General features: G+C 53.0%; 1 protein-coding gene across 3 annotated transcripts in view; it reads left to right on the top strand.

Moving 5' to 3' along the window:
• Positions 1–22,119, top strand: part of CACNG5 (calcium voltage-gated channel auxiliary subunit gamma 5) — a 112,070-nt gene that overhangs the window by 29,598 nt on the left and 60,353 nt on the right. Inside the window, exon 1 of one of the 3 annotated variants that reach the window (XM_075351507.1) lies at positions 21,903–21,957. The exons of the other annotated variants lie outside the window; for them this stretch is intronic. The gene's annotated coding sequence lies outside the window, so the exon portion shown is untranslated. Of the gene's footprint in view, positions 1–21,902; positions 21,958–22,119 lie in introns of those variants that run through there. 3 annotated transcript variants of the gene reach the window in all.

Genomic DNA, 22,119 nt, shown 5'->3' with positions numbered 1-22,119 from the left:
GGCTGTATCTTTTCCCTGTGCGGCTGTATCTCTTCCCTATGCGGCTGTGTCGCTTCCCTCTGCGGCTGAGTCTCTTCCCTCTGCGGCTTTGTCTTTTCCCTCTGCGGCTGTATCTCTTCCCTCTGCGGCTGTATCTCATCCCTCTGCGGCTGTATCTCTTTCCTCTGCGCCTTTATCTTTTCCCTGTGCGGCTGTATCTCTTCCCTCGGCGGCTGTGTCTCTTCCCTCTGCGGCTGTGTCTCTTCCCTCTGCGGCTGTGTCTCTTCCCTCTGCGGCTGTGTCTCTTCCCTCTGCGGCTGTATCTCTTCCCCCTGCTGCTGTATCTCTTCCCTCTGCAGCTGTATCTCTTCCCTCTGCGGCTGTATCTCTTCTCTCTGCGGCTGTATCTCTTCCCTCTGCGGCTGTATCTCTTCCCTCTTCGGCTATATATTTTCCCTGTGCAGCTGTATCTCTTCCCTCTGCGGCTGGATTTTTCTCTCTGAGGCTGTATCTCTTCCCTCTGCGGCTGTATCTCTTCCCTCTGCGGCTGTATCTCTTCTCTCTGTGACTGTATCTCTTCACTCTGCGGCTGTATCTCTTCCCTCTGCGGCTGTATCTTTTCCCTCTGCGGCTGTGTCTCTTACCTCTGCGGCTGTGTCTCTTCCCTATGCCGCTGTATCTCTGTCCCTCTGTGGCTGTGTCTCTTCCCTCTGCGGCTGTATATCTTCCCTCTGTGGCTGTGTCTCTTCCCTCTGCGGCTGTATATCTTCCCTCTGCAGCTGTCTCTTCCCTCTGCGGCTGTATCTTTTCCCTCTGCGGCTGTGTCTCTTCCCTCTGCGGCTGTGTCTCTTCCCTCTGCGGCTGTATCTTTTCCCTCTGCGGCTGTGTCTCTTCCCTATGCCACTGTATCTCTGTCCCTCTGTGGATGTGTCTCTTCCCTCTGTGGCTGTATCTCTTCCCTCTGCGGCTGTATCTCTTCCCTCTGCGGCTGTATCTCTTCCCTCTGCGGCTGTATCTCTTCCCTCTGCGGCTGTATCTCTTCCCTCTGCGGCTGTATTTTTTCTCTCTGCGGCTATATCTTTTTTCTCTGCGGCTGTATCTTTTTCCTCTGCGACTGTATCTCTTCCCTCTGCGGCTCTATTTTTTCTCTATGCAGCTATATCTCTTCTCTCTGCGTCTGTATCTCTTCCCTCTGCGGCTGTGTCTCTTCCCTCTGCGGCTGTATTTTTTCTCTCTGCGGCTGTATCTCTTCCCTCTGCGGCTGTATTTTTTCTCTCTGCAGCTGTATCTTTTCCCTCTGCGGCTGTGTCTCTTCCGTCTGCCACTGTATCTCTGTCCCTCTGTGGCTGTATCTCTTCCCTCTGCGGCTGTATCTCTTCCCTCTGCGGCTGTATCTCTTCCCTCTGCGGCTGTATCTCTTCCCTCTGCGGCTGTGTCTCTTCCCTCTGCGGTTGTATCTCTTCTCTCTGCGGCTGTGTCTCTTCCGTCTGCCACTGTATCACTGTCCCTCTGTGGCTGTATCTCTGTCCCTCTGTGGCTGTATCTCTTCCGTCTGCGGCTGTGTCTCTTCCCTCTGCGGCTGTGTCTCTTCCTTCTGCGGCTGTATCTCTTCCCTCTGCGGCTGTATCTCTTCCCTCTGCGGCTGTGTCTCTTCCCTCTGCGGCTGTGTCTCTTCCCTCTGCGGCTGTGTCTCTTCCCTCTGCGGCTGTGTCTCTTCCCTCTGCGGCTGTGTCTCTTCCCTCTGCGGCTGTATCTCTTCCCTCTGCGGCTGTATCTCTTCCTTCTGTGGCTGTATCTCTTCCCTCTGTGGCTGTATCTCTGCCTTCTGCAGCTGTATCTCTTCCCTCTGCGGCTGTGTCTCTTCCCTCTGTGGCTGTATCTCTGCCTTCTGCTGCTGTATCTCTTCCCTCTGCAGCTGTGTCTCTTCCCTCTGTGGCTGTGTCTCTTCCCTCTGCGGCTCTATCTCTGTCCCTCTGCGGCTGTATCTCTTCCCTCTGTGGCTGTATCTCTGCCTTCTGCAGCTGTATCTCTTCCCTCTGCGGCTGTGTCTCTTCCCTCTGCGGCTGTGTCTCTTCCCTGGGCGGCTGTATCTTTTCCCTCTGCGGCTGTATATTTTCCCTCTGTGGCTGTGTCTCTTCCCTCTGCGGCTGTGTCTCTTCCCTCTGTGGCTGTATCTCTTCCCTCTGCGGCTGTGTCTCTTCCCTCTGCGGCTGTATCTCTTTCCTTTGCAGCTGTCTCTTCCCTCTGCGGCTGTATCTTTTCCCTCTGCGGCTGTGTCTCTTCCCTCTGCGGCTGTATCTTTTCCCTCTGCGGCTGTGTCTCTTCCCTCTGCGGCTGTGTCTCTTCCCTATGCCACTGTATCTCTGTCCCTCTGTGGCTGTGTCTCTTCCCTCTGTGGCTGTGTCTCTTCCCTCTGTGGCTGTGTCTCTTCCCTCTGCGGCTATATCTCTTCCCTCTGCGGCTATATCTCTTCTCTCTGCGGCTGTATCTCTTCCCTCTGCGGCTGTGTCTCTTCCCTCTGCGGCTGTATTTTTTCTCTCTGCGGCTGTATCTCTTCCCTCTGCGGCTGTTTTTTTTCTCTCTGCGGCTGTATCTCTTCCCTCTGCGGCTGGATTTTTTCTCTCTGCGGCTGTATCTCTTCCCTCTGCGGCTGTATATTTTCCCTGTGCAGCTGTATCTCTTCCCTCTGCGGCTGGATTTTTCTCTCTGCGGCTGTATCTCTTCCCTCTGCGGCTGTATCTCTTCCCTCTGTGGCTGTATCTCTTCTCTCTGTGGCTGTATCTCTTCCCTCTGCGGCTGTATCTCTTCCCTCTGCGGCTGTGTCTCTTCCCTCTGCGGCTGTGTCTCTTCCCTCTGCGGCTGTGTCTCTTCCTTCTGCGGCTGTATCTCTTCCCTCTGCGGCTGTATCTCGTCCCTCTGCGGCTGTATCTCTGTCCCTCTGCGGCTGTATCCCTTCCCTCTGTGGCTGTATCTCTGCCTTCTGCAGCTGTATCTCTTCCCTCTGCGGCTGTGTCTCTTCCCTCTGCGGCTGTGTCTCTTCCCTCTGCGGCTGTATCTTTTCCCTCTGCGGCTGTATATTTTCCCTCTGCGGCTGTGTCTCTTCCCTCTGCGGCTGTATCTCTTTCCTTTGCAGCTGTCTCTTCCCTCTGCGGCTGTATCTTTTCCCTCTGCAGCTGTGTCTCTTCCCTCTGCGGCTGTATCTTTTCCCTCTGCGGCTGTGTCTCTTCCCTCTGCCGCTGTGTCTCTTCCCTATGCCACTGTATCTCTGTTCCTCTGTGGCTGTGTCTCTTCCCTCTGCGGCTGTATCTCTTCCCTCTGCGGCTGTGTCTTTTCCCTCTGCGGCTGTGTCTCTTCCCTCTGCGGCTGTATCTCTTCCCTCTGCAGCTGTCTCTTCCCTCTGCGGCTGTATCTCTTCCCTCTGCGGCTGTATCTTTTCCCTCTGCGGCTGTGTCTCTTTCCTCTGCGGCTGTATCTTTTCCCTCTGCGGCTGTGTCTCTTCTCTCCTGTGGCTGGTTCTCTTCCCTATGCCACTGTATCTCTGTGGTTGTGTCTCTTCCCTCTGCCGCTGTACCTCTTCCCTCTGTGGCTGTGTCTCTTCCCTCTGCGGCTGTATCTCTTCCCTCTGCAGCTGTCCCTTCCCTCTGCGACTGTATCTTTTCCCTCTGCGGCTGTGTTTCTTCCCTCTGCGGCTGTGTCTCTTCCCTCTGCGGCTGTGTCTCTTCCCTCTGCCACTGTATCTCTGTCCCTCTGTGGCTGTGTCTCTTCCCTCTGCGGCTGTATCTCTTCCCTCTGCGGTTGTGTCTCTTCCCTCTGCGGCTGTGTCTCTTCCCTCTGCGGCTGTATCTCTTCCCTCTGCAGCTGTCTCTTCCCTCTGCGGCTGTATCTCTTCCCTCTGCGGCTGTATCTTTTCCCTCTGCGGCTGTGTCTCTTTCCTCTGCGGCTGTATCTTTTCCCTCTGCGGCTGTGTCTCTTCCCTCCTGTGGCTGTGTCTCTTCCCTATGCCACTGTATCTCTGTGGTTGTGTCTCTTCCCTCTGTGGCTGTATCTCTTCCCTCTGCGGCTGTGTCTCTTCCCTCTGCGGCTGTATCTCTTCCCTCTGCAGCTGTCCCTTCCCTCTGCGGCTGTATCTTTTCCCTCTGCGGCTGTGTCTCTTCCCTCTGCGGCTGTGTCTCTTCCCTCTGCGGCTGTATCTTTTCCCTCTGCGGCTGTGTCTCTTCCCTCTGCGGCTGTGTCTCTTCCTATGCCACTGTATCTCTGTCCCTCTGTGGCTGTATCTCTTCCCTCTGCGGCTGTGTCTCTTCCCTCTGCGGCTGTATCTTTTCTCTCTGCGGCTGTATCTCTTCCCTCTGCGGCTGTATCTTTTCCCTCTGCGGCTGTGTGTCTTCTGTCTGCCACTGTATCTCTGTCCCTCTGTGGCTGTATCTCTTCCCTCTGTGGCTGTATCTCTTCCCTCTGCGGCTGTATCTCTTCCCTTTGTGGCTGTATCTCTTCCCTCTGCAGTTGTATATTTTCCCTGTGCAGCTGTATCTCTTCCCTCTGCGGCTGTATTTTTCTCTCTGCGGCTGTATCTCTTCCCTCTGCGGCTGTATCTCTTCCCTCTGCGGCTGTATCTCTTCCCTCTGCGGCTGTATATTTTCCCTGTGCAGCTGTATCTCTTCCCTCTGCGGCTGGATTTTTCTCTCTTCGGCTGTATCTCTTCCCTCTGCGGCTGTATCTCTTCCCTCTGTGGCTGTATCTCTTCTCTCTGCGGCTGTATCTCTTCCCTCTGCGGCTGTATCTCTTCCCTCTGCGGCTGTGTCTCTTCCCTCTGCGGCTGTATCTCTTCCCTCTGCGGCTGTATCTCTTCCCTCTGCGGCTGTATCTCTTCCCTCTGCGGCTGTATCTCTTCCCTCTGCGGTTGTATCTCTTCTCTCTGCGGCTGTATCTCTTCCCTCTGCGGCTTTATCTCTTCCCTCTGCGGCTGTATCTTTTCCCTGTGCGGCTGTATCTCTTCCCTATGCGGCTGTGTCTCTTCCCTCTGCGGCTGTGTCTCTTCCCTCTGCGGCTTTGTCTTTTCCCTCTGCGGCTGTATCTCTTCCCTCTGCGGCTGTATCTCTTCCCTCTGCGGCTGTATCTCTTTCCTCTGCGGCTGTATCTTTTCCCTGTGCGGCTGTATCTCTTCCCTCTGCGGCTGTGTCTCTTCCCTCTGCGGCTGTGTCTCTTCCCTCTGCGGCTGTATCTCTTCCCTCTGCGGCTGTATCTCTTCCCTCTGCGGCTATATCTCTTCCCTCTGCGGCTGTATCTCTTCCCTCTGCGGCTGTGTCTCTTCCCTCTGCGGCTGTGTCTCTTCCCTCTGCGGCTTTGTCTTTTCCCTCTGCGGCTGTATCTCTTCCCTCTGCGGCTGTGTCTCTTCCCTCTGCGGCTGTATCTCTTCCCTCTGCGGTTGTATCTCTTCTCTCTGCGGCTGTGTCTCTTCCCTCTGCGGCTGTGTCTCTTCCCTCTGCGGCTGTATCTTTTCCCTCTGCGGCTGTGTCTCTTCCCTATGCCACTGTATCTCTGTCCCTCTGTGGATGTGTCTCTTCCCTCTGTGGCTGTATCTCTTCCCTCTGCGGCTGTATCTCTTCCCTCTGCGGCTGTATCTCTTCCCTCTGCGGCTGTATCTCTTCCCTCTGCGGCTGTATCTCTTCCCTCTGCGGCTGTATTTTTTCTCTCTGCGGCTATATCTTTTTTCTCTGCGGCTGTATCTTTTTCCTCTGCGACTGTATCTCTTCCCTCTGCGGCTCTATTTTTTCTCTATGCAGCTATATCTCTTCTCTCTGCGTCTGTATCTCTTCCCTCTGCGGCTGTGTCTCTTCCCTCTGCGGCTGTATTTTTTCTCTCTGCGGCTGTATCTCTTCCCTCTGCGGCTGTATTTTTTCTCTCTGCAGCTGTATCTTTTCCCTCTGCGGCTGTGTCTCTTCCGTCTGCCACTGTATCTCTGTCCCTCTGTGGCTGTATCTCTTCCCTCTGCGGCTGTATCTCTTCCCTCTGCGGCTGTATCTCTTCCCTCTGCGGCTGTATCTCTTCCCTCTGCGGCTGTGTCTCTTCCCTCTGCGGTTGTATCTCTTCTCTCTGCGGCTGTGTCTCTTCCTTCTGCCACTGTATCACTGTCCCTCTGTGGCTGTATCTCTGTCCCTCTGTGGCTGTATCTCTTCCGTCTGCGGCTGTGTCTCTTCCCTCTGCGGCTGTGTCTCTTCCTTCTGCGGCTGTATCTCTTCCCTCTGCGGCTGTATCTCTTCCCTCTGCGGCTGTGTCTCTTCCCTCTGCGGCTGTGTCTCTTCCCTCTGCGGCTGTGTCTCTTCCCTCTGCGGCTGTGTCTCTTCCCTCTGCGGCTGTGTCTCTTCCCTCTGCGGCTGTATCTCTTCCCTCTGCGGCTGTATCTCTTCCTTCTGTGGCTGTATCTCTTCCCTCTGTGGCTGTATCTCTGCCTTCTGCAGCTGTATCTCTTCCCTCTGCGGCTGTGTCTCTTCCCTCTGTGGCTGTATCTCTGCCTTCTGCTGCTGTATCTCTTCCCTCTGCAGCTGTGTCTCTTCCCTCTGTGGCTGTGTCTCTTCCCTCTGCGGCTCTATCTCTGTCCCTCTGCGGCTGTATCTCTTCCCTCTGTGGCTGTATCTCTGCCTTCTGCAGCTGTATCTCTTCCCTCTGCGGCTGTGTCTCTTCCCTCTGCGGCTGTGTCTCTTCCCTGGGCGGCTGTATCTTTTCCCTCTGCGGCTGTATATTTTCCCTCTGTGGCTGTGTCTCTTCCCTCTGCGGCTGTGTCTCTTCCCTCTGTGGCTGTATCTCTTCCCTCTGCGGCTGTGTCTCTTCCCTCTGCGGCTGTATCTCTTTCCTTTGCAGCTGTCTCTTCCCTCTGCGGCTGTATCTTTTCCCTCTGCGGCTGTGTCTCTTCCCTCTGCGGCTGTATCTTTTCCCTCTGCGGCTGTGTCTCTTCCCTCTGCGGCTGTGTCTCTTCCCTATGCCACTGTATCTCTGTCCCTCTGTGGCTGTGTCTCTTCCCTCTGTGGCTGTGTCTCTTCCCTCTGTGGCTGTGTCTCTTCCCTCTGCGGCTATATCTCTTCCCTCTGCGGCTATATCTCTTCTCTCTGCGGCTGTATCTCTTCCCTCTGCGGCTGTGTCTCTTCCCTCTGCGGCTGTATTTTTTCTCTCTGCGGCTGTATCTCTTCCCTCTGCGGCTGTTTTTTTTCTCTCTGCGGCTGTATCTCTTCCCTCTGCGGCTGGATTTTTTCTCTCTGCGGCTGTATCTCTTCCCTCTGCGGCTGTATATTTTCCCTGTGCAGCTGTATCTCTTCCCTCTGCGGCTGGATTTTTCTCTCTGCGGCTGTATCTCTTCCCTCTGCGGCTGTATCTCTTCCCTCTGTGGCTGTATCTCTTCTCTCTGTGGCTGTATCTCTTCCCTCTGCGGCTGTATCTCTTCCCTCTGCGGCTGTGTCTCTTCCCTCTGCGGCTGTGTCTCTTCCCTCTGCGGCTGTGTCTCTTCCTTCTGCGGCTGTATCTCTTCCCTCTGCGGCTGTATCTCGTCCCTCTGCGGCTGTATCTCTGTCCCTCTGCGGCTGTATCCCTTCCCTCTGTGGCTGTATCTCTGCCTTCTGCAGCTGTATCTCTTCCCTCTGCGGCTGTGTCTCTTCCCTCTGCGGCTGTGTCTCTTCCCTCTGCGGCTGTATCTTTTCCCTCTGCGGCTGTATATTTTCCCTCTGCGGCTGTGTCTCTTCCCTCTGCGGCTGTATCTCTTTCCTTTGCAGCTGTCTCTTCCCTCTGCGGCTGTATCTTTTCCCTCTGCAGCTGTGTCTCTTCCCTCTGCGGCTGTATCTTTTCCCTCTGCGGCTGTGTCTCTTCCCTCTGCCGCTGTGTCTCTTCCCTATGCCACTGTATCTCTGTTCCTCTGTGGCTGTGTCTCTTCCCTCTGCGGCTGTATCTCTTCCCTCTGCGGCTGTGTCTTTTCCCTCTGCGGCTGTGTCTCTTCCCTCTGCGGCTGTATCTCTTCCCTCTGCAGCTGTCCCTTCCCTCTGTGGCTGTATCTCTGCCTTCTGCAGCTGTATCTCTTCCCTCTGCGGCTGTGTCTCTTCCCTCTGCGGCTGTGTCTCTTCCCTCTGCGGCTGTATCTTTTCCCTCTGCGGCTGTATATTTTCCCTCTGCGGCTGTGTCTCTTCCCTCTGCGGCTGTATCTCTTTCCTTTGCAGCTGTCTCTTCCCTCTGCGGCTGTATCTTTTCCCTCTGCAGCTGTGTCTCTTCCCTCTGCGGCTGTATCTTTTCCCTCTGCGGCTGTGTCTCTTCCCTCTGCCGCTGTGTCTCTTCCCTATGCCACTGTATCTCTGTTCCTCTGTGGCTGTGTCTCTTCCCTCTGCGGCTGTATCTCTTCCCTCTGCGGCTGTGTCTTTTCCCTCTGCGGCTGTGTCTCTTCCCTCTGCGGCTGTATCTCTTCCCTCTGCAGCTGTCTCTTCCCTCTGCGGCTGTGTCTCTTCCCTCTGCGGCTGTGTCTCTTCCCTCTGCGGCTGTATCTTTTCCCTCTGCGGCTGTATATTTTCCCTCTGCGGCTGTGTCTCTTCCCTCTGCGGCTGTATCTCTTTCCTTTGCAGCTGTCTCTTCCCTCTGCGGCTGTATCTTTTCCCTCTGCAGCTGTATCTCTTCCCTCTGCGGCTGTGTCTTTTCCCTCTGCGGCTGTGTCTCTTCCCTCTGCGGCTGTGTCTCTTCCTATGCCACTGTATCTCTGTCCCTCTGTGGCTGTATCTCTTCCCTCTGCGGCTGTGTCTCTTCCCTCTGCGGCTGTATCTTTTCTCTCTGCGGCTGTATCTCTTCCCTCTGCGGCTGTATCTTTTCCCTCTGCGGCTGTGTGTCTTCTGTCTGCCACTGTATCTCTGTCCCTCTGTGGCTGTATCTCTTCCCTCTGTGGCTGTATCTCTTCCCTCTGCGGCTGTATCTCTTCCCTTTGTGGCTGTATCTCTTCCCTCTGCAGTTGTATATTTTCCCTGTGCAGCTGTATCTCTTCCCTCTGCGGCTGTATTTTTCTCTCTGCGGCTGTATCTCTTCCCTCTGCGGCTGTATCTCTTCCCTCTGCGGCTGTATCTCTTCCCTCTGCGGCTGTATATTTTCCCTGTGCAGCTGTATCTCTTCCCTCTGCGGCTGGATTTTTCTCTCTTCGGCTGTATCTCTTCCCTCTGCGGCTGTATCTCTTCCCTCTGTGGCTGTATCTCTTCTCTCTGCGGCTGTATCTCTTCCCTCTGCGGCTGTATCTCTTCCCTCTGCGGCTGTGTCTCTTCCCTCTGCGGCTGTATCTCTTCCCTCTGCGGCTGTATCTCTTCCCTCTGCGGCTGTATCTCTTCCCTCTGCGGCTGTATCTCTTCCCTCTGCGGTTGTATCTCTTCCCTCTGCGGTTGTATCTCTTCTCTCTGCGGCTGTATCTCTTCCCTCTGCGGCTTTATCTCTTCCCTCTGCGGCTGTATCTTTTCCCTGTGCGGCTGTATCTCTTCCCTATGCGGCTGTGTCTCTTCCCTCTGCGGCTGTGTCTCTTCCCTCTGCGGCTTTGTCTTTTCCCTCTGCGGCTGTATCTCTTCCCTCTGCGGCTGTATCTCTTCCCTCTGCGGCTGTATCTCTTTCCTCTGCGGCTGTATCTTTTCCCTGTGCGGCTGTATCTCTTCCCTCTGCGGCTGTGTCTCTTCCCTCTGCGGCTGTGTCTCTTCCCTCTGCGGCTGTATCTCTTCCCTCTGCGGCTGTATCTCTTCCCTCTGCGGCTATATCTCTTCCCTCTGCGGCTGTATCTCTTCCCTCTGCGGCTGTGTCTCTTCCCTCTGCGGCTGTGTCTCTTCCCTCTGCGGCTTTGTCTTTTCCCTCTGCGGCTGTATCTCTTCCCTCTGCGGCTGTGTCTCTTCCCTCTGCGGCTGTATCTCTTCCCTCTGCGGTTGTATCTCTTCTCTCTGCGGCTGTATCTCTTCCCTCTGCGGCTTTATCTCTTCCCTCTGCGGCTGTATCTTTTCCTTCTGCGGCTGTATCTCTTCCCTCTGCGGCTGTATCTCTTCCCTCTGCGGCTGTATCTCTTTCCTCTGCGGCTTTGTCTTTTCCCTCTGCGGCTGTATCTCTTCCCTCTGCGGCTGTATCTCTTCCCTCTGCGGCTGTATCTCTTCCCTCTGCGGCTGTATCTCTTTCCTCTGCGGCTGTATCTTTTCCCTGTGCGGCTGTATCTCTTCCCTCTGCGGCTGTGTCTCTTCCCTCTGCGGCTGTGTCTCTTCCCTCTGCGGCTGTGTCTCTTCCCTCTGCGGCTGTATCTCTTCCCCCTGCTGCTGTATCTCTTCCCTCTGCAGCTGTATCTCTTCCCTCTGCGGCTATATCTCTTCCCTCTGCGGCTGTATCTTTTCCCTGTGCGGCTGTATGTCTTCCCTCTGCATATAGCCACCATAACCACTGAGCAACTGTACTGTGCCAAACACAGAGCTTCCGTACAGCCCTTGCTGTGTTCCTGGCTGTAGTGCTGTGTCAGCGCCTGATGAGTGTCCCTGACTCTATTACTGCGTCCATGTCTGTGTCACCAATCTATCCATGATGATAACGCTGTATCCTCGATCCCCGGTGGTATCGCTACATCCCCTGCTGTATTCCTGGCTGTATATCTGTATCCTCTGTTGTATCCTCAGCATTATCGCTCTGTCACTGGCTGTGCGTCTGTATCATCCATCTATTCCTGGCTTTATTGTATCCTCATCTGTGTCACTGTTTTCCCGGCTATATCACTTCTTTTTCCTGGCTGTATCCCCAGCTGTGTTGTTGTATCCAAAGTTGTATCTCTATATTCCTGGCTGTATCCCCAGCTGTGTTGTTGTATCCAAGGTTGTATCTCTATATTCCTGGCTGTATCCCCAGCTGTGTTATTGTATCCCAAGTTGTATCTCTATATTCCTGGCTGTATCCCCAGCTGTGTTGTTGTATCCATGGTTGTTTCTCTATATTCCTGGCTGTATCCCCAGCTGTGTTGTTGTATCTCAAGTTGTATCTCTATATTCCTGGCTGTATCCCCAGCTGTGTTGTTGTATCCATGGTTGTTTCTCTATATTCCTGGCTGTATCCCCAGCTGTGTTATTGTATCCCAAGATGTATCTCTATATTCCTGGCTGTATCCCCAGCTGTGTTGTTGTATCCAAAGTTGTATCTCTATATTCCTGGCTGTATCCACAGCTGTGTTGTTGTTTCCCAGGTTGTATCTCTATATTCCTGGCTGTATCCCCAGCTGTGTTATTGTATCCCAAGAGGTATCTCTATATTCCTGGCTGTATCCCCAGCTGTGTTGTTGTATCCCAGGTTGTATCTCTATATTCCTGGCTGTATCCCCAGCTGTGTTGTTGTATCCCAGTTTGTATCTCTATATTCCTGGCTGTATCCCCAGCTGTGTTGTTGTATCCAAAGTTGTATCTCTATATTCCTGGCTGTATCCCCAGCTGTATTGTTGTATCCCAAGTTATATCGCTGTATTTCTGGCTGTATACCCAGCTGTGTTATTGTATCCCAGGTGCTATGGCTGTATTTCTGGCTGTATCCCCAGCTGTGTTATTGTATCCCAGGTTCTATCTCTATATTCCTGGCTGTATCCCCAGCTGTGTTGTTGTATCCAAGGTTGTATCTCTATATTCCTGGCTGTATCCCCAGCTGTGTTATTGTATCCCAGGTTGTATCTCTATATTCCTGGCTGTATCCCCAGCTGTGTTGTTGTATCCCAGGTTGTATCTCTATATTCCTGGCTGTATCCCCAGCTGTGTTGTTGTATCCCAGGTTGTATCTCTATATTCCTGGCTGTATCCCCAGCTGTTTTGTTGTATCCAAAGTTGTATCTCTATATTCCTGGCTGTATCTCCAGCTGTGTTGTTGTATCCAAAGTTGTATCTCTATATTCCTGACTGTATCCCCAGCTGTGTTGTTGTATCCCAGGTTGTATCGCTGTATTTCTGGCTGTATCCCCAGTTGTGTTGTTGTATCCCAGGTGCTATCGCTGTATTTCTGGCTGTATCCCCAGCTGTGTTATTGTATCCCAGGTTGTATCTCTATATTCCTGGCTGTATCCCCAGCTGTGTTGTTGTTTCCCAGGTTGTATCGCTGTATTTCTGGCTGTATCCCCAGCTGTGTTGTTGTATCCCAGTTTGTATCTCTATATTCCTGGCTGTATCCCCAGCTGTGTTGTTGTATCCCAGTTTGTATCTCTATATTCCTGGCTGTATCCCCAGCTGTGTTGTTGTATCCCAGTTTGTATCTCTATATTCCTGGCTGTATCCCCAGCTGTGTTGTTGTATCCCAGTTTGTATCTCTATATTCCTGGCTGTATCCCCAGCTGTGTTGTTGTATCCCAGGTTGTATCTCTATATTCCTGGCTGTATCCCCAGCTGTGTTGTTGTATCCCAGTTTGTATCTCTATATTCCTGGCTGTATCCCCAGCTGTGTTGTTGTATCCCAGGTTGTATCTCTATATTCCTGGCTGTATCCCAGCTGTGTTGTTGTATCCCAGGTTGTATCGCTGTATTTCTGGCTGTATCCCCAGCTGTGTTGTTGTATCCCAGGTTGTTTCGCTGTATTTCTGGCTGTATCCCCAGCTGTGTTATTGTATCCCAGGTTGTATCTCTATATTCCTGGCTGTATCCCCAGCTGTGTTGTTGTATCCCAGGTTGTATCTCTATATTCCTGGCTGTATCCCTAGCTGTGTTGTTGTATCCTAGGTTGTATCTCTATATTCCTGGCTGTATCCCCAGCTGTGTTGTTGTATCCTAGGTTGTATCTCTATATTCCTGGCTGTATCCCCAGCTGTGTTGTTGTATCCCAGGTTGTATCTCTATATTCCTGGCTGTATCCCCAGCTGTGCTGTTGTATCCAAGGTTGTAGCTCTATATTCCTGGCTGTATCCTCAGCTGTGTTGTTGTATCCCAGGTTGTATCTCTATATTCCTGGCTGTATCCCCAGCTGTGTTGTTGTATCCAAGGTTGTATCTCTATATTCCTGGCTGTATCCCCAGCTGTGTTGTTGTATCCCAGGTTGTATCTCTATATTCCTGGCTGTATCCCCAGCTGTGTTATTGTATCCAAAGTTGTATCTCTATATTCCTGGCTGTATCCCCAGCTGTGTTGTTGTATCCCAAGTTGTATCTCTATATTCCTGGCTGTATCCACAGCTGTGTTGTTGTATCCAAGGTTGTATCTCTATATTCCTGGCTGTATCCCCAGCTGTGTTGTTGTATCCAAAGTTGTATCTCTATATTCCTGTCTGTATCCCCAGCTGTGTTGTTGTATCCTAGGTTGTATCTCTATATTCCTGGCTGTATCCCCAGCTGTGTTGTTGTATCCTAGGTTGTATCTCTATATTCCTGGCTGTATCCCCAGCTGTGTTGTTGTATCCAAGGTTGTATCTCTTTATTCCTGGCTGTATCCCCAGCTGTGTTGTTGTATCCAAGGTTGTATCTCTATATTCCTGTCTGTATCCCCAGCTGTGTTGTTGTATCCAAGGTTGTATCTCTATATTCCTGTCTGTATCACCAGCTGTGTTGTTGTATCCCAGGTTGTATCTCTATATTCCTGGCTGTATCCCCAGCTGTGTTGTTGTATCCAAAGTTGTATCTCTATATTCCTGGCTGTATCCCCAGCTGTGTTGTTGTATCCTAGGTTGTATCTCTATATTCCTGGCTGTATCCTTAGCTGTGTTGTTGTATCCGAGGTTGTATCTCTATATTCCTGGCTGTATCCCCATCTGTGTTGTTGTATCCCAGGTTGTATCTCTGTATTTCTGGCTGTATCCTCAGCTGTGTTGTTGTATCCAAGGTTGTATCTCTATATTCCTGGCTGTATCCCCAGCTGTGTTGTTGTATCCCAAGTTGTATCTATATTCCTGGCTGTATCCACAGCTGTGTTGTTGTATCCAAGGTTGTATCTCTATATTCCTGGCTGTATCCCCAGCTGTGTTGTTGTATCCAAAGTTGTATCTCTATATTCCTGGCTGTATCACCAGCTGTGTTGTTGTATCCTAGGTTGTATCTCTATATTCCTGGCTGTATCCCCAGCTGTGTTGTTGTATCCTAGGTTGTATCTCTATATTCCTGGCTGTATCCTTAGCTGTGTTGTTGTATCCAAGGTTGTATCTCTATATTCCTGGCTGTATCCCCAGCTGTGTTGTTGTATCCAAGGTTGTATCTCTATATTCCTGTCTGTATCCCCAGCTGTGCTGTTGTATCCAAGGTTGTATCTCTATATTCCTGGCTGAATCTTCATCTGTGTTGTTGTATCCAAGGTTGTATCTCTATATTCCTGGCTGTATCCCCAGCTGTGTTGTTGTATCCCAGGTTGTATCTCTATATTCCTGGCTGTATCCCCAGCTGTGTTGTTGTATCCCAGGTTGTATCTCTATATTCCTCGCTGTATCCCCAGCTGTGTTGTTGTATCCAAAGTGGTATCTCTATATTCCTGGCTGTATCCCCAGCTGTGTTGTTGTATCCCAGGTTGTATCTCTATATTCCTGGCTGTATCCCCAGCTGTGTTGTTGTATCCCAGGTTGTATCGCTGTATTTCTGGCTGTATCCCCAGCTGTGTTGTTGTATCCCAGGTTGTATCGCTGTATTCCTGGCTGTATCCCCAGCTGTGTTGTTGTATCCTAGGTTGTATCTCTATATTCCTGGCTGTATCCTCAGCTGTGCTGTTGTATCCAAGGTTGTATCTCTATATTCCTGTCTGTATCCCCAGCTGTGTTGTTGTATCCAAGGTTGTATCTCTATATTCCTGGCTGTATCCTTAGCTGTGTTGTTGTATCCAAGGTTGTATCTTTATATTCCTGGCTGTATCCCCAGCTGTGTTGTTGTATCCAAGGTTGTATCTCTATATTCCTGGCTGTATCCCCAGCTGTGTTGTTGTATCGCAGGTTGTATCTCTATATTCCTGGCTGTATCCCCAGCTGTGTTGTTGTATCCCCGGTTGTATCGCTGTATTTCTGGCTGTATCCCCAGCTGTGTTGTTGTATCCCAGGTTGTATCTCTATATTCCTGGCTGTATCCCCAGCTGTGTTGTTGTATCCAAAGTTGTATCTCTATATTCCTGGCTGTATCCCCAGCTGTGTTGTTGTATCCCAAGTTGTATCTCTATATTCCTGGCTGTATCCACAGCTGTGTTGTTGTATTCAAGGTTGTATCTCTATATTCCTGGCTGTATCCCCAGCTGTGTTGTTGTATCCAAAGTTGTATCTCTATATTCCTGGCTGTATCCCCAGCTGTGTTGTTGTATCCCAAGTTGTATCTCTATATTCCTGGCTGTATCCACAGCTGTGTTGTTGTATCCAAGGTTGTATCTCTATATTCCTGGCTGTATCCCCAGCTGTGTTGTTGTATCCTAGGTTGTATCTCTATGTTCCTGGCTGTATCCTTAGCTGTGTTGTTGCATCCGAGGTTGTATCTCTATATTCCTGGCTGTATCCCCAGCTGTGTTGTTGTATCCCAGGTTGTATCTCTGTATTTCTGGCTGTATCCTCAGCTGTGTTGTTGTATCCCAGGTTGTATCTCTATATTCCTGGCTGTATCCCCAGCTGTGTTGTTGTATCCCAGGTTGTATCTCTATATTCCTGGCTGTATCCCCAGCTCTGTTGTTGTATCCTAGGTTGTATCTCTATATTCCTGGCTGTATCCCCAGCTGTGTTGTTGTATCCCAGGTTGTATCTCTATATTCCTGGCTGTATCCCCAGCTCTGTTGTTGTATCCCAGGTTGTATCTCTATATTCCTGGCTGTATCCTCAGCTGTGTTGTTGTATCCAAGGTTGTATCTCTATATTCCTGGCTGTATCCCCAGCTGTGTTGTTGTATCCCAGTTTGTATCGCTGTATTTCTGGCTGTATCCCCAGCTGTGTTGTTGTATCCCAGGTTGTATCTCTATATTCCTGGCTGTATCCCCAGCTGTGTTGTTGTATCCTAGGTTGTATCTCTATATTCCTGGCTGTATCCTCAGCTGTGTTGTTGTATCCAAGGTTGTATCTCTATATTCCTGGCTGTATCCACAGCTGTGTTGTTGTATCCCAGGTTGTATCGCTGTATTTCTGGCTGTATCTCCAGCTGTGTTGTTGTATTCTAGGTTGTATCTCTATATTCCTGGCTGTATCCTCAGCTGTGTTGTTGTATCCCAGGTTGTATCTCTATATTCCTGGCTGTATCCCCAGCTGTGTTGTTGTATCCCAGGTTGTATCTCTATATTCCTGGCTGTATCCCCAGCTGTGTTGTTGTATCCTAGGTTGTATCTCTATATTCCTGGCTGTATCCCCAGCTGTGTTGTTGTATCTGTTAGGGCCAGGTGGACGGGCAGACCCAGGAGGTGGATCCACTGGGCTGAACACCTCACCGAGGGCAAGGTGCCTGGTAGCCGGGGCACTAGCAGGACAGTCCGTTTAGAGGAGTGGAGTAAAGAAGTCCCTGGGACCACGGGGTCTCTGATGGTAGTCCGGGTGACGGAGCTCAGGTTCGGAGGCCGAGATGTCGTCAGGCAGAGTCCGGAACCAATGGAGCGAGAAGACGGGTCACCACAGGGATCGGAGATGGCAGGAGCTGACAAATGGCAGGCCGTCACCGTTCGGGGTTCGGGTATCGTCCGGACCGGTTGGCGAGGCAGGATCGGTTCTACGAGAGAGATAGGTGAGTATATCACAGACACAAGGAGACCTGACTCCTAGCTCAGAAAACACGAAGAACAGGCCCCGCCCACTTGGACATTAAACCCCTTTATACCCTGTACCTGTGTGTTCAATATCCTGTCAGTGGACGCTGGCCCTTTAAGAGAGGGTCAATGACCGCGCGCGCGCCCTAATGCGCATGCGCGAGGCCCGGGTGCCAGAAGCCAGAGCAGGGAGCGGTGAACAGGAGGCAGAAGAGCCGGGCTGGAGCAGGGATGCCGACGGGCGCCGGGAGCGGGGACCGGGCTGCCTGGGGACCGCAGGTGCTGGAGCATGGAGGCTGTGGAGCGGGGGACGCCTGGCAGAGGAGTCTGGGAGCGAGGCAGGTGAGCCGGGGAGCGTGGCAGGAGAGCCGGGGAGCGTGGCAGGGGAGCCGGGGAGCGTAGCAGGGGAGCCGGGGAGCGTGACAGTACCCCCTCCCCCACGCCCCCCTCCCCGCAACCCGGACAGGAAGGCACGTATCAGGGGAGTACCCACATTCTCCCGGGGTTCCCAGGACCTATCCTCAGGACCATACCCTGCCCAGTCCACCAGGAAGAACTGTCGGCCCCGTACGGTTTTCATGGCCACGATATCCCTTACCGCATAGATGTCATCATCAGCAATAGGGGGAGGAGCAGAACTGGCAGCAGCGGAGAAGGGACCATGGACAACCGGCTTGAGCAGGGAGACGTGGAAGGAGTTGGGTATCCTCATCGTGGCCGGGAGCTGCAGCTTGTAGGAGACCTCATTTATCTTGCTGAGGACTTTAAACGGCCCGATGTAGCGAGGACCCAGCTTGTATGATGGTAGCTTCAATCGGACGTACTTGGAGGCAAGCCAGACCAGATCTCCTGGAGAGAAACACGGAGGATCCAGACGTCTCTTGTCCGCGTGTCTCTTCATCCGCAGGGAAGCACGTCCAAGGGACGTCTTGACAGAGTCCCAAATTGTTCTAAAGTCACGGACTACGGCATCAGCAGCAGGGACATCCGAGGAAGAGGATACAGGTAATGGGACGGAAGGCTGAAGTCCGTAAATGACATGGAAGGGAGAGCTGGAGGAGGACTCACTGACGTGGTGGTTATGGGAGAATTCAGCCCAAGGAAGAAGCGTGGACCAATCGTCGTGATGGGCGTTAACGTAGTGACGTAAGAAGGAGGTCAGGATCTGATTGACTCGTTCCACTTGGCCATTCGACTGAGGATGGTAGGCTGAAGAAAAGTCCAGAGTCACTCCCAGATGTTTGCAGAGAGCCCTCCAGAAGCGGGAGGTAAACTGAGTTCCTCTGTCGGACACAATGTGTGATGGAAAGCCATGCAACCGGAAGATGTGTTGTACATAGGCGTCAGCGAGTTCCTGGGCAGAGGGCAGTCCAGCCATAGGGACGAAATGAGCCATTTTGGAGAACCGATCCACCACGACCCATATGACTGTGTGTCCGGAGGACAGGGGCAAGTCCGTAATAAAGTCCATCGCAATGTGTTGCCATGGAACGGAGGGTATAGGCAGAGGCAGAAGACGACCATATGGCAGGTGTTTGGGCGTCTTATTCCTGGCACAAGAGGAGCAGGCTGAGACAAAAGAAGCGACGTCCGTGCGAAGGGATGGCCACCAGTAATGACGTACAATCGCACTCCATGTTCTCTTTTGACCAGCATGACCGGCTATTTTCGAGGCATGGCCCCAGTGTAACACTTTTTGCCTGTCAGTCTCAGAGACATAGGTCTTCCCGGGCGGTATCTGGGCCAGGGTGACAGGAGCCACTGGAATGATTTTGCTAGGACAGATGATGGGTTGGGTAGTCTCCTCCTCCTGTTCCATGGGCATGAAAGACCTGGACAAGGCATCTGCTCGCACATTCTTGTCCGCGGGTCGAAAATGGAGCTGAAAATCGAACCTGGCAAAGAACAAGGACCACCTGGCCTGCCGTGGGTTCAGCCGCTGAGCGGACCGCAGGTATTCCAGGTTCTTGTGGTCCGTGTAAATGATCACGGGGTACACTGCTCCCTCCAGAAGGTAGCGCCATTCCTCCAGAGCCAGTTTGACTGCCAAGAGCTCTCAGTCACCGATGGTGTAGTTGCGTTCAGGCGCTGAGAAGCTCTTGGAGAAGAAACCGCAAGTAACCATCTTCCCGGAGGAGGACTTCTGCATGAGCACTGCTCCGGCTCCCGAGGAGGAGGCATCCACCTCCAAGGTGAACTGTCGGTTTAACTCAGGACGGTGGAGCACAGGGGAAGAAGCAAATGCCTGTTTCAGGGAGCCAAACGCGGCGTCGGCCGCAAGTGACCAGTCCTTTGGATTAGCCCCCTTCTTGGTCAAGGCGGAGAGAGGTGCAGTCAGAGCAGAGAAGTGAGGGATGAACTGACGATAATAGTTTGCGAATCCCAGAAAGCGTTGAATTGCCTTCAGTCTGGAAGGAGGGGGCCAGTTGACAATGGAAGAGACCTTCTCTGGGTCCATCTGCAGGCCGGTATCGGAGATTACGTAACCCAGGAAGGGAAGAGAAGACTGCTCGAAGACACACTTCTCGTACTTGGCGTACAGACGATTCTCTCTCAGTCTTTGTAGTACCAGCTGCACGTTCTCTCTGTGGGTCTGGAGGTCCGGAGAGGAGACCAGGATATCATCAAGATACACTACCACACAGACGTAGAGAAGGTCCCGGAACACGTCGTTCACCAATTCCTGAAACACTGCTGGTGCGTTACACAGGCCGAAGGGCATCACACAGTATTCATAGTGCCCATCGCGAGTATTGAATGCGGTCTTCCATTCGTCCCCAGAGCGGATGCGGACCAGGTTGTAGGCACCCCGAAGATCCAACTTGGTAAACACACGAGCTCCTCTAAGCCGATCAAACAATTCGGGGATGAGCGGCAGGGGGTATTTATTTTTCACGGTGATTTGGTTCAATCCCCGGTAGTCAATGCAGGGGCGCAGATCGCCCTCTTTCTTCTTACCGAAGAAGAAGCCTGCTCCAGCAGGAGAGGAGGACCTCCGAATGAATCCCCTTGCTAGGCTCTCCGTGATGTAGGCAGACATGGCCCTAGTTTCAGCAGGAGACAGCGGATATATCCGTCCTCGAGGTGGTGTAGTTCCCGGGAGTAGGTCGATGGCACAGTCATAAGGACGATGTGGCGGAAGTACCTCTGATTCCTTTTTATCAAAGACGTCCGCGAAGGACCAATAGGCCGAGGGCAGTCCCGGTAGGGTCTCTGGAACCGGAGGTCGTCGGATGGGTTGTATGGTCTTCAGACAGTTCTCGTGGCAAGAGGAGCCCCATCGGGTGATTTCACCAGTACCCCAGCTGACTGACGGTTCGTGTGTCCGTAACCAGGGGAGTCCCAGCAGGATTTGATGGGACATGTGTGGGAGGACGTAGAGAGCGATGTTCTCGGTGTGCAGGGCACCGATACGTAGTTCCACCGGCTTGGTGATCCACGAGATGGTGTCAGAGAGGGGTCTCCCATCCACAGAGGCAATCACGAGGGGTTTGTCGAGTGGAGTAACAGGCACCTGGTACTTGTCCACCGTGGCCTGCTGGATGAAATTGCCTGCTGCCCCGGAATCGAGGTACGCCTCGGCCGTGAACCGCGTCTCTCCCGTTGTCACTTGAACAGTCCACGTAACCGGGTCTGAGAGAGTCCCAGCACCTAGGGTGGCCTCTCCTACCAACCCTAGGCTTTGGAGTTTCCCGGCCTCTCTGGACAGGAGCGTAGAAGGTGTGTGCCCTCTCCGCAGTAGAAGCAGAGACCCTTGGCGAGCCGTTCTGCTCGGCGTTGTTCGGACTGCCGCAAACGGTCAATCTGCATGGGCTCGTGGACAGAGACACCAGACGACGCTGACTGAAGTACGGCGGGCTTCTGCGGTGGAGAGGAATGCCGTATCGGACGTCTCTCACGGGACACCTCTTTGGATTGTTCCTGGAATCTGAGGTCCACGCGGGTGGCTAGTGCGATCAGGGCATCCAGGGTGGAAGGAACATCGCGGCCTGCCAGCTCGTCCTTAATACGGCTGGAGAGTCCTTCCCAGAAGGCGGCGGTGAGGGCTTCATTGTTCCACGCCAATTCTGAGGCCAAAGTGCGGAAGCGAATGGCATACTGCCCCACCGTCATGGTCCCCTGACGTAGCCTGAGGAGTGATGAGGCGGATGCAGCGGCACGTCCAGGTTCGTCAAAGGTATTTCTGAATGCCTGCAGGAAGTCCTGGATGTTGGTAGTCACAGGGTCCTCTTTTTCCCACAAGGGGTTCATCCAGGCCAGTGCCTCACCCTCTAGATGTGACATCACAAACGCCACCTTGGCTTGGTCGGAGGCAAACAAGTGCGGAAGCAGCTTGAAATGAAGGGAGCACTGGTTTAGGAATCCCCTGCAGGTCTTGGGATCTCCGGCGTACCGGGGTGGTGAAGCCAAACGAAGTCTGGAAGCATCCGAGGAGGCTGCCACGGGAGCTGTGGCCGTGGATTGTACCGTGGAAACCTGAGATGCCAAGGATGTGGCCGTCGCTTGTAGCGTGTTCAGGCGGGTATCCACAGAAGACATGAAGTTCGGCATGCGGGTCTGGGTCTCGCACTGGCGTGTGAGTTCCTGCTGCAAGGCCGCTAGTGCTTCGGCGGGATCCATGGCCTGTTCTTACTGTTAGGGCCAGGTGGACGGGCAGACCCAGGAGGTGGATCCACTGGGCTGAACACCTCACCGAGGGCAAGGTACCTGGTAGCCGGGGCACTAGCAGGACAGTCCGTTTAGAGGAGTGGAGTAAAGAAGTCCCTGGGACCACGGGGTCTCTGATGGTAGTCCGGGTGACGGAGCTCAGGTTCGGAGGCCGAGATGTTGTCAGGCAGAGTCCGGAACCAATGGAGCGAGAAGACGGGTCACCACAGGGATCGGAGATGGCAGGAGCTGACGGGATGGCAGGCCGTCACCGTTCGGGTATCGTCAGGACCGGTTGGCGAGGCAGGATCGGTTCTACGAGAGAGATAGGTGAGTATATCACAGACACAAGGAGACCTGACTCCTAGCTCAGAAAACACGAAGAACAGGCCCCGCCCACTTGGACATTAAACCCCTTTATACCCTGTACCTGTGTGTTCAATATCCTGTCAGTGGACGCTGGCCCTTTAAGAGAGGGTCAATGACCGCGCGCGCGCCCTAATGCGCATGCGCGAGGCCCGGGTGCCAGAAGCCAGAGCAGGGAGCGGTGAACAGGAGGCAGAAGAGCCGGGCTGGAGCAGGGATGCCGACGGGCGCCGGGAGCGGGGACCGGGCTGCCTGGGGACCGCAGGTGCTGGAGCATGGAGGCTGTGGAGCGGGGAACGCCTGGCAGGTGAGCCGGGGAGCGTGGCAGGGGAGCCGGGGAGCGTGACAATATCCCAGGTTGTATCTCTGTATTTCTGGCTGTATCCCCAGCTGTGTTGCTGTATCCCATCTGGCGGTTTAACTATATCAGCTTATTCCAACTGTATCCTTGGGTGTATCCTTATTCCAG

Source organism: Anomaloglossus baeobatrachus, chromosome 5 (assembly GCF_048569485.1).
Source record: "Anomaloglossus baeobatrachus isolate aAnoBae1 chromosome 5, aAnoBae1.hap1, whole genome shotgun sequence".
NCBI lineage: Eukaryota > Metazoa > Chordata > Amphibia > Anura > Aromobatidae > Anomaloglossus > Anomaloglossus baeobatrachus.
The sequence above is the reverse complement of the archived record's forward strand: the minus strand, read 5'-3'. Positions and strand labels throughout refer to the sequence as shown.